Raw genomic sequence first — 9,846 nt, forward strand, 5'->3', positions numbered from 1 at the left:
GGCTCACCGTGGGGACAAGGAAACTGGCAGCAGAAGTTCTGGGAAGTACTCCTTGGAGTGAGCCCTCCCAGAGTCCACCATTAGCCCCACCAAAGAGCCTGGTAGGCTCCAGTGTTGTGTCGTCTCAGGCCAAACAACCAACAGGGAGGGAACCCAGCCCCACCCATCAGTAGACAAGAGGATTAAAGTTTTACTGAGCTCTGCCCACCAGAGCAACACCCAGCTGTACCCAGCACCAGTCCCTCCCATCAGGAAGCTTGCACAACCCTATTAGATAGCCTCATCCACCAGAGGGCAGGCAGCAGAAGCAAGAAGAACTACAGTCTTGCAGCCTGTGGAACAAAAACCACATTCACAGAAAGATAGACAAGATGTAAAGGCAGAGGGCTATGTACCAGATGAAGGAACAAGATAAAACCCCAGAAAAACAACTAAAAGAAGTGGAGATAGGCAACCTTCCAGAAAAAGAATTCAAAATAAAGATAGTGAAGATGATCCAGGACCTCAGAAAAAGAATGGAGGCAAAGATCGAGAAGATGCAAGAAATGTTTAACAAAGACCTAGAAGAATGAAAGAACAAACACCTAGAGAATTAAAGAACAAACAAACAGAGATGAACAATAAAATAACTGAAATGAAAAATAACTAGAAGGAATCAATATGCAGAATAACTGAGGTAGAAGAATGGATAATCGACCTGGAAGACAGAATGGTGGAATTCACTGCTGCAGAACAGAATAAAGAAAAAAGAATGAAAAGAAATGAAGACAGCCTAAGAGACCTCTGGGACAACATTAAATGCAACAATATTCGCATGATGGGGGTCCCGAAAGGAGAAGAGAGAGAGAAAGGACCCGAGAAAATATTTGAAGAGATTATAGTCGAAAACTTCACTAACATGGGAAAGGAAATAGACACCCAAGCACTGACAGTCCCATACAAGATAAACCCAAGGAGAAACATGCCATGACACATAGTAATCAAAATGACAAAAATTAAAGCCAAAGAAAAATTACTGAAAGCAACAAGGGAAAAATGACAAATAACATACAAGGGAACTCCCATAGTGTTAACAGCTGATTTCTCAGCAGAAACTCTACAAGCCAGAAGGGAGTGTCATGATATACTTAAAGTGATGAAAGGGAAGAACCTACAACCAAGATCACTCTACCCAGCAATGATCTCATTCAGATTCGATGGAGAAATCAAAAGCTTTACAGACAAACAAAAGATAACAGAATTCAGCACCACCAAACAGGCTCTACAACAAATGCTAAAGGAACTTCTCTAAGTGGGAAACACAAGACAAGAAAAGGACCTACAAAAATAAACCCCAAACCATTAAGAAAATGGTAATAGGAACATACATATCGATAATTACCTTAAATGTGAATGGATTAAATGTTCCAACCAAAAGACACAGGCTTGCTAAATGGATACAAAAACAAGACCCATATAAATATGCTGTCTACAAGAGACCCACTTCAGACCTAGGGACACATACAGACTGAAAGTGAGGTGATGGAATAAGATATTACATGAAAATGGAAGTAAAAGGAAGCTAGAGTAGCTATAATCAGACAAAATAGACTTTAAAATAAAGAATGTTACAAAATACAAGGAAGGACACTACATAATGATCAAGGGATCAATCCAAGAAGAAGATATAACAATTACAAATGTATATGCACCCAGCATAGGAGCACCACTATACATAAGGCAACTGTTAACAGCTCTAAAAGAGGAACATCGACAGTAACGCAATAATACTGGGGGACTTTAACACCTCACGTACACCAATGGACAGATCATCCAAACTAAAGTTAATAAGGAAACACAATCTTTAAATAACACAATAGACCAGATAGATTTAATCCAAAACCAGATTACACTTTCTTCTCAAGTGTGCATGGAACATTCTGCAGGGTCGATCACATCTTGGGTCACAAATCAAGCCTCAGTAAATTTTAGAAAATTGAAATCATATCAAGCATCTTTTCTGACCACAACGCAATGAGATTAGACATAAATTACAAGGAAAAAAATGTAAAAAACACAAACATATGTAACCTAAACAGTACGTTACTAAATAACCAAGAGAACGCTGAGGAAATCAAAAACTACCTAGAGAGAAATGACAATGAAAATATGATGATCCAAAACCTATGGGATGCAGAAAAAGCAGTTCTAAGAGGGAAGTTTATAGCTATACAAGCCTACCTCAAGAAACAAGACAAATCTCAAATAAACAATCTAAGCTTACACCTAAAGGAACTAGAGAAAGAAGAACAAACAAAACCCAAAGTTAGTAGAAGGAAAGATATCGTAAAGATTAGAAAAGAAATAAATGAAATAGAAAGAAAGAAAACAATAGCAAAGATCAATAAAACTAAAAGCTGGTTCTTTGAGAAGATAAACAAAATTGATAAACCATTAGCCAGACTCATCAAGAAAAAGAGGGAGAGGACTCAAATCATTAAAATTAGAAATGAAAAAGGAGATGTTACAACAGACACAGCAGAAATACAAAGCATCCTAAGATACTACTACAAGCAACTCTATGCCAATAAAATAGACAACCTGGAAGAAATGGACAAATTCTTAGAAAGGTATAACCTTCCAAGACTGAACCAGGAAGAATCAGAAAATATGAACAGACCAATCACAAGTAATGAAACTGAAGCTGTGATTTAAAATCTTCCAGCAAAGAAAAGTCTAGGACCAGATGGCTTCGCAGGTGAATTCTATCAAACATTTAGAGAAGATCCAACACCCATCCTTCTCAAAATCTTCCAAAAAATTGCAGAGCAAGGAATACTCTGAAACTCATTCTATGAGGCCACCATCACCTTGTTACCAAAACCAGAGAAAGATACTACCAAAAAAAAAAAAAAAAAAATTACAGACCAATATCACTAGTGAATATAGATGCAAAAATCCTCAACAAAATACTATCAAACAGAATCCCACAACACATTAAAAGGATCATACACCATGATCAAGTGGGATTTATCCCAGGGAGGCAAGGATTCCTCAATATAGGCAAATCGATCAATGTGATACACCATATTAACAAATTGAAGAATAAAAACCATATGATCATCTCAATAGATGCAGAAAAAGCTTTTGACAAAATTCAACACCCAGAGCATCACCGTGCTGCGCAATTCTCGGCGGTCCGAGCGCGTGTTTGCTGCCTCGTATTTCCACCATTTAGCAGCCATGATAAGCGCCAGCCGAGCCGCAGTAGCCCGTCTTGTCGGCACCGCAGCCTCCCGGGGCCTCACAGCCACCCGCCACCAGGATGGCTGGAATGGCTTTAGTCATGAAGCTTTTAGAATTGTTTCAAGGCGGGACTATGCATCAGAAGCAATAAAGGGAGCAGTTGTTGGTATTGATTTGGTTATTACCAACTCCTGTGTGGCAGTTATGGAAGGTAAACAAGCAGAGGTGCTAGAGAATGCTGAAGGTGCCAGAACCACCCCTTCAGTTGTAGCCTTTACAGCAGATGGCGAGCGACTTATTGGCATGCCAGCCAAGTGACAGGCTGTCGCCAACCCAAACAACACATTCTATGCTACCAAGCGTCTCATTGGCCGGCGACATGATGACCCAGAAGTTCAAAAAGACATTAAAAATGTTCCTTTTAAAATTGTCCGTGCCTCTAATGGTGATGCCCGGGTTGAAGCTCATGAAAAACTCTATTCCCCAAGTCAGAATGGAGCATTTGTGTTGATGAAAATGAAAGAGACTGCAGAAAATTACTTGGGGCACACAGCAAAAAATGCTGTGATCACCGTCCCAGCGTATTTCAATGACTCTCAGAGACAGGCCACTAAGGATGCTGGCCAGATATCTGGACTAAATGTGCTTCGGGTAATTAATGAACCCACAGCGGCTGCTCTGGCCTATGGTCTAGACACATGAGAAGACAAAATCATTGCTGTATATGATTTAGGTGGTGGAACTTTTGATATTTCCATACTGGAAATTTAGAAAGGAGTATTTGAGGTGAAATCCACCAATGGAGACACTTTTTTAGGTGGTGAAGACTTTGACCAGGCCTTGCTGCGTCACATTGTGAAGGAGTTCAAAAGAGAGACAGGGGTTGATTTGACCAAAGACAACATGGCACTTCAAAGGGTTCAGGAAGCCGCTGAGAAGGCCAAGTGTGAACTCTCTTCATCTGTGCAGACTGACATCAATTTGCCATACCTTACAATGGATGCTTCTGGACCCAAGCACTTGAATATGAAGCTGACCCGGGCTCAGTTTGAGGGGACTGTTACTGATCTAATAAGAAGGACCATAGTTCCATGCCAAAAAGCCATGCAAGATGCAGAAGTCAACAAAAGTGACATAGGAGAAGTGATTCTGGTTGGTGGCATGACTAGGATGCCTAAGGTTCAGCAGACTGTGCAGGATCTCTTTGGCCGAGCCCCAAGTAAAGCTGTCAATCCTGATGAGGCTGTGGCCATTGGAGCTGCCATTCAGGGAGGTGTGTTGGCTGGTGATGTCACAGATGTGCTACTCTTGGATGTCACTCCCCTGTCTCTGGGTATTGAGACTCTGGGAGGTGTCTTCACCAAGCTTATTAACAGGAACACCACTATTCCAACCAAGAAGAGCCAGGTGTTTTCTACAGCTGCTGATGGACAGACTCAGGTGGAGATTAAAGTGTGTCAGGGTGAGAGAGATGGCTGGAGACAACAAACTTCTTGGACAGTTTACTTTGATTGGGATTCCCCCAGCCCCTCGTGGAGTCCCTCAGATTGAAGTTACATTTGACATTGATGCCAATGGGATTGTACATGCTTCTGCCAAAGATAAGGGTACAGGACGTGAGCAGCAGATTGTGATCCAGTCTTCCGGTGGGTTAAGCAAAGATGATATTGAAAATATGGTTAAAAATGCAGAGAAGTATGCTGAGGAAGACCGGTGAAAGAAGGAACGAGTTGAAGCAGTTAATATGGCTGAAGGAATCATTCATGACACAGAAACCAAGATGGAAGAATTCAAGGACCAATTGCCTGCTGATGAGTGCCACAAGCTAAAAGAAGAGATTTCCAAAATGAGGGAGCTCCTCGCTCGAAAAGACAGTGAAACAGGAGAAAATATAAGGCAGGCAGCATCTTCCCTTCAGCAAGCATCATTGAAGCTTTTCGAAATGGCATACAAAAAGATGGCATCTGAGCAGGGAGGCTCTGGAAGTTCTGGCACTGGGGAGCAAAAGGAAGATCAAAAGGAAGAGAAATAGTAACAGCAGTAAATTTTTGAGTCAAAAGGACAACATATTATGATGCTTGGGAGTGAAGGGATTTCCTGAGCTAAAATGGGCAAAATTTCAGTCTTCTACTGTGTTTTTGCAGTACTCTCTATATAATTTCCTGAATATGTAAATTTAGTGACCATTAGCTAATGATCATTTAACAAGTGATAATTCCCAACAGTACACAGTTCACAGTATTCTGTCCCTAGCCTGTCATTCTTTTTCAGCTGCATGTAAAATGGGGGAAAGAAGATATATTGATCATTCTAAAGATTTAACGTTGTTTTGTGCTGAAGTAGCTGTATTTTCAAAGGGGTGAAACTATTCCACACACTGAAGACAGGTCTGGAATGAGACCATAGGGGGATGAGATCCTTCTAGTTACCTAAGTACTGCTGTACCAGCCTGTGTGTATATGGAGTTCTTCAACTGAGGCCTTGCAAGGCAAGGCAGCTGTGCCATGTTGGGAGGTAGGGCAGGGGAAGCTAAATCAGTGGAAAACTAAGCTAGCTATTTATGTGAGGTCTAGCTTCTAAAACACAAGTCTCCCAAAATTTCTGAAGGCATACATTCCTAGCTACCCTTTGGCCTGTGTCTGGTACCTGTATCCCTGATGACTGTTTTTGATCCATTCTGGATTTTAAAAAAATAAATAAATAGGAAAAGCAAAAAAAAAAAAAAAAAAAAAAAAAAATTCAACACCCATTTATGATAAAAGCGCTCCAGAAAGTGGGCATAGAGGGAAGCTACCTCAACATAATAAAGGCCATATATGACAAACCCACAGCAAACATCATTCTCAATGGTGAAAAACTGAAAACATTTCCTCTAAGATTAGGAAAAAGACAAAGATATCCACTCTCGCCACTATTATTCAACATAGTTTTGGAAGTCCTAGCCACGGCAGTCAGAGAAGAATAAGAAATAAAAGGAATACAAATAGGAAAAGAAGAAGTACAACTGTCACTGTGCAGATGACATGATACCATGCATAGAGAATCCTAAAGATGCCACCAGAAAACTACTAGAGCTCATCAATGAATTTGGTAAAGTTGCAGGATACAAAATTAATGCACAGAAATCTCTTGCATTCCTATACACTATTGATGAAAAATCTGAAAGAGAAATTAAAGAAACATTCCCATTTACCATTGCAACAAAAAGAATAAAATACCTAGGAATAAACCTACCTAAGGAGACAAAGGCCTGTATGCAGAAAACTATAAGACACTGATTAAATAAATTAAAGATGATACAGACAGATGGAGAAATATACCATATTCTTGGATTGGAAGAATCAATATTCAAAAATTCAAAAAAAAAGAAAAGAATGGATATATGTATATGTATAACTGAATGCATTTGTTGATTGTAGATCAACTACTGAATCACTTTGCTGTACACCTGAAACTAACACATTGTAAGTCAACTATACACCATATAAAATAAAAATTAAATTAAAAAATAAATAAAAATTTTTAAAATAGAAAAGAAGATGGGAAATAATCTAAAACCCCACTGGCCATGCTCTACAATTTCCAACCTTTGTCTGCCTCTCCACATATTTTATTTAGACACAACCATAGGCTATGCCTGACCTTGTAATCATTTATTGTTTACTTAATATTACAACAAATTATATTACAAAAAGTCCTATATTGCCTCATAGTCCTTTCTCTTTTTAAAAAAATATTTATCTATCTATCTATTTATTTGTTTATTTGGCTGTGCCAGCCCTTAGATGCAGCATGCAAACTCTTAGTTATGGAGTGCTGTATCTAGTCCCTGATCAGGGATCAAACCCGGGCCCCCTGCATTAGGATCGTGGAGTCTTAGCCACTGGACCACCAGGGAAGTCCCTCACAGTCATTTGTTAATTCTAATATCATTTACATTCACCTGTGTATACTCCCATATCATTCTGCTTTCATGGGACAATGCCATGCATGTTGGGTGTTCTGGAAGCTTACTTTTCCTTTCTCTTTTCCCCTCCTCCTTTTCCTGTCCTTGTCAAACTGCTGACCCAGCAACTAGCCCCCAATTTAGCTTTCTTACCAACGTCATGTGAGTTCTTCCCTGCTTCCCTCCAAGCTCATAAAATATAATCAGACACACACATAGTCCTCTGGCTTTGTTTTACAAAAATGGAATATTACTTTGCATCTTCTTTTCCTGCTCAGTACAGATCTAATTCATTGTTTGTGATGGTTTTATAAAACTCCATGGAGTGGATGTCTCATAAATTATTGAACAACTTCTCTATTCATAGTTGTATACAATGTTTACGAATTTTTTAACTCTACAAATAACATCTTATATAAACATTTTATACATCTGGCCTTATGATATGTTGATACTTTTTTTCTGTGGAAAATATTTCCATGGGAGGGATTGCAATTTATTTTATTTTTAATAGGTATTGCCACATTGCTTTCCCCCAAAGGCTATAAATATTCACATTTCCACCAGCAAATTAGAGAGCATGCTCTTTTCTTCATGTCTGCAGCAAAAGGCTTTTCCATTTTTTTTTAAGGCTCTTCCTTAAACCTGGCATTATGGATGTAAATCATTTAGTCACTGTTAATTTAACTTGCAATTTTCACACTACTTGTGACTTTGAATGTCCTTTCGTTACATATGTCAAATATTTGGAGTTGCTTTCTTGTGAATTGCTTGTTCATACCCTTTGCTCACTTTTCTATTGAGTTGTAGGTCTTTTTCTTGTCAATTTGTAAGAGCTCTTTGTATAGTATAATTTTATTTTGCCATCAGATTTCAAATATAATTTCTATTTACCTATATTGTATCTTCTCCTACATAGAAGTTTTAAAGTTTTATGTAAATATACCTATTTTTCCTTAACAGCTTCTGAATTTCCTGCTTTGGTTAGGAAGGTAATCTCAATTTTGCATGTGATCTCTTAGATTTATTTTCCCAGAGGAAATGGCTATGTTTACATTTCAGTCTTTGGTCCATCTGGAATTTAGATGTCCATGTGATTTGAGATTGGGGCACAATTTTACTTTCTTTCACACAGGTAGGCAGTTGTGATAGCACATTGACTAAATGAACCATTTTCCCACAGAATTAAAAAATCACATTTGCTTATTTTACATTCTTGTATATACTTGGGTGCTTTTTAGCTTAACTAACTATGTTGTTTCACTGATCTATGTTTCTATCTCCAAACCATTGCCATATTTATTTGATTGGATGCTTTATATAGTTCTCTAGTTCCTTCCCTTCTTTAAAAAGCAAAGCAAAACAAACCAAAAAACGTTTCTACTTTTCTATTGGTATTTATTTTCCCCTTTAAACTTTTATATGATTTTATGTAATAACTTTAAAAAACACTGTTGGGATTTGCATTGCTTAGATATATTTCAGGTGATGTAATTAAGAGCCAAAGTAACTGTGACTTGAACAAGACAGGAGTTTTGGTTTTGTTTGTACTTTTCTTGCCAAAAATGCCAAATATAAGCAGTCTAGGGTCGGTGTGTCAGATTTAAGTGTAAGATACCAAGGTTTTTTCCATCTTCCATTTTACCATCTGCATAGTACAGGTTGGTGTGCTACTCACCTACATTCCAGTAGAAAAGGGAAAATGGGCCAGGAGAGGTCAACCCCATCCCCACTTCCTTTTAAGAATGGAAGTTTCACATACAGCAGTTCCCTGTTATCCAGAGGGGATACGTTCCAAGACCTCCAGTGGATGCCTGAAACTGGGGATAGTACCAAACCCTAAATATACTATGCTTGTTCCTATACATACATACCTATGATAAATTTAATTCATAAATTAGACACTGTAAGAGACTAACAACAATAACTAATAATAAAATAGAATTATAACACTATACTATAATAACAGGTATGTGAATGTGGTCTCAAAGTACCTTACTGTACCAACATAATGCCTTTTCTGTCTTAACTAAGCACTTATCATGCACCGTGGCCGTAACTTTTGTGGTTTGGGGTGTGACAGCAAAACTAGCACAAATTTCTCAGGACTTCCTTAGCAGTCCAATGGTTAAGACTTCGAGCTTCCACTGCAGGGGAGCTCAGGTTCGATCCCTGGTTGGGGAAGTAAGATCCTGCATGCCGCACTGTGGCCAAAAGAAAAAAAAAGAAACTAGCACAAATGTCTTCTTCCTTCACAATTTCATGGATAGAAGATTTGTTTTTACTGTAAATCTTAGCAGCCTCAGCACATGATTTTTTCATTCCTTATTAAGTCAAGAACTTGCCCCTTTTCACTTAAAGGAAGCACTTCATAGCTTCTCTTTGGCATATCCAAATCGCCAGCATCAATATGCTTGTGCTTTGGGGCCACTATTGAGTAAAATAAGGGTCACTTGAACACAAGCACAGCGATAAGGGTGACAGTTGATTGGATCACCCAGGTGGCTACTAAGAGACTAATGGGCAAGGTGCACTGGACAAAGGGATGGTTCACATCCAGTTGGGATGGCTTGAGATTTCATCCCACTGCTGAGAACGGTGAGAAATTTAAAACTTATGACTTGTGTATTTCTGGAATTTTCCATTTATTTTCAGACCGTGGTTGACTGTGGGTA

The 9,846-nt window shown here is 38.7% G+C and overlaps 1 pseudogene; it reads left to right on the forward strand.

Annotated features, from left to right (window-relative positions):
• Window positions 1–3,153: 3,153 nt before the first annotated feature.
• On the forward strand, window positions 3,154–5,514 carry LOC131750840 (stress-70 protein, mitochondrial pseudogene; annotated as a pseudogene).
• Window positions 5,515–9,846: the final 4,332 nt, after the last annotated feature.

This window comes from Kogia breviceps, chromosome 2 (assembly GCF_026419965.1).
Source record: "Kogia breviceps isolate mKogBre1 chromosome 2, mKogBre1 haplotype 1, whole genome shotgun sequence".
NCBI classification, from domain to species: Eukaryota; Metazoa; Chordata; class Mammalia; order Artiodactyla; family Physeteridae; genus Kogia; species Kogia breviceps.